This window comes from Mus pahari, chromosome 9 (assembly GCF_900095145.1).
Source record: "Mus pahari chromosome 9, PAHARI_EIJ_v1.1, whole genome shotgun sequence".
NCBI classification, from domain to species: Eukaryota; Metazoa; Chordata; class Mammalia; order Rodentia; family Muridae; genus Mus; species Mus pahari.
In genome coordinates this window covers 48,751,457-48,753,670 of record NC_034598.1, presented here as the reverse complement: position 1 = coordinate 48,753,670, position 2,214 = coordinate 48,751,457, and the positions used below count along the sequence as shown (strand labels likewise).

Below are 2,214 nucleotides of genomic sequence, written 5' to 3'. Positions count from 1 at the left end.
CAGCCAGGGCTACATAGAGAAACCCTGTCTCGAAAACAAACAAACAAAACAAACAAACAAAAAGATTTATTTATTCACTTTATGTAGACACTGTAGCTGTCTTCAGACACACCAGAAGAGGGTATCAGATCTCATTACAGATGGTTGTGAGCCACCATGTGGTTGCTGAGATTTGAATTCAGTACCTCTGGAAGAGCAGTCAGTGCTCTTAACCCCTGAGCCATCTCCAGCCCAAGAAAAAATTTTCATAGTATTATCATAACTCATTTTTCTCTTAGCCCTGTAAAATAGAGGTGATATATTTTTTTGATGTCAGCCCATTTGAGAACCATAATCTACTTCCATCAATAATTGCAAACTCACTGGTCCAGGTACTTTGTGCCTACAATCCCAGCTCTCATTGATGCCAGCCTGGGCTACATAGTGGGCCTTGTCTCTGAAATGAAACAGATCAGAAGTAATCAGTCAGGTGTGAAACAAGCACTCAGGAGCGAAGCAGGAGGAGCTTCAAGTCAAAGCCAGCCTGGGCTACATGAGACCCTGCCTCAGATAAAATGAGCAAACTCAAGGCAACTGCATATGATAGGAAGTTTGAAAAGCTTCTTAATGGTTGTGGTACTTGTACTTTCACGCTGCAGGGAAGGAATCCTGGCTGTCAGCCATTATTCACCAAGCTGTGGTAGCAGCTCTCCCCAGGAAGGAACTAACCTATTGAGTGAAGTGGCTGCCTGATTCGCCTGACAGCTGCTGTTCAGTGAGGTGACTGCCTGTGGCAAGCAACCAGAAACTGAAATCCCCGGTACCACGCCTCCAGGGTGGGGGAGGAGCTGGGAGATAGAAGTTCAAGAGTGACTCAGAAGTTTGAATCTGCCTGTCCTATCAGTGAGGACAATCTGCGTGTACTGTACAAAGCCATTCTGCAGCTCTGTGTGGCAACCATTTGTCTGAATGGAGGTGTGAGTCCCAGAATACCCTTGGCTATAGAGTAATAACCCTATCTCAGTAACACCCCTCACAAAAAATAGGAAATCGAGGAATTATTTCCTGTTTTGTTGCCAAAGGGAATTAGAGACTCACTTTTTCCTAGTAGAGTTTAACTGACTCCTCCTGTGGTAGCCAGTACAATTCTCTGGTTTTCATTTTTCTTATTTTCCTTCTTTTGTGATAGGGTCTCACATAGCTCTCAAACTGGGATATGGTTTGTAACTGAGACTGTTAAATTCCTGATCCCTCCCTCTATATACCTTCCACCTGGTCGTGGCCATGACACCTGGCTCTTTTTTTACCTTTTTCAAATCCATGGGTCCACTCTGTAGCCTAGCACTGGAGTCTTCCTGCTTCAGCTTTTGTAGTGCTTGGATCACAGATCTGTCACCACCATGATACAAGGCCACTGCATTTTTAAAGAAACAAGTATTATACAGACAAGTACTTATACACAAATCAGTGTCTTGCATGCTTTAAATTTTTTTCTTTTTGGTTTTTGACTTTTGGTTTTTCCAGAAAGAGTTTCTTTACGTAACGGACAAGCTTAGGTGCCCCAGAACTTGGTTTGTAGACCAGCTGACCTTGAACTGAAGAGAGCTACCTGCCTCTCTCGAGTGCTGAGATTAAAGATTTTCACCACCGCACCCAGCTTTTACTTAAGATTCTTCTTTTTTTTTTTTTTAACTTTATGTATATACGTGGTTTGCCTTGCATGTATGTCTGCGCACCACCTGCTTGCCTGGTTCTTAGATCCTCTGGTACCAGAGTTACCATGATTGTGAGCCAGCATGTGGGTGCTGGGTCCTCTGCAAGGAGGAGTGTGCTTAACTACTGAACCACCTCTCCAGCCCTCCTGCATGCCTTCATACAGATTATTTCCTGTAGTTTATTTTAACTGTTCTAAAAGGCTCATTGTGTGTGGTGCATACTATTATAAGTGTGTAGGTGCATGTATGAGTGGAAGCCAGGTGCAAGGCTGGGTGTCTTCTGTCACTGTTTGCAAATGCTTTGAGACTGGATGCGTGTGTGTGTGTGTGTGGGGGGGTGTGCCTGTGCGTGCATTTGTGTGTGCGTGCATGCCTGTACAGTGCACATAGATAATATATAAAAATGCTAGGAGGGACAGGGGAAGGCCTTTAATCCCAGCACTTGGGAGGTGGAAACAAGCGATCTTTGAGTCTGAGGCCAGTCTGATCTATATAAAGAAACCTTGTCCAAAAAAAAAAA

The 2,214-nt window shown here is 44.0% G+C and overlaps 1 protein-coding gene across 1 annotated transcript in view; it reads left to right on the top strand.

The window, feature by feature from the left end:
• Window positions 1–2,214, top strand: part of Cs (citrate synthase) — a 21,907-nt gene that overhangs the window by 6,375 nt on the left and 13,318 nt on the right. The gene's annotated exons all lie outside the window — the stretch shown is intronic.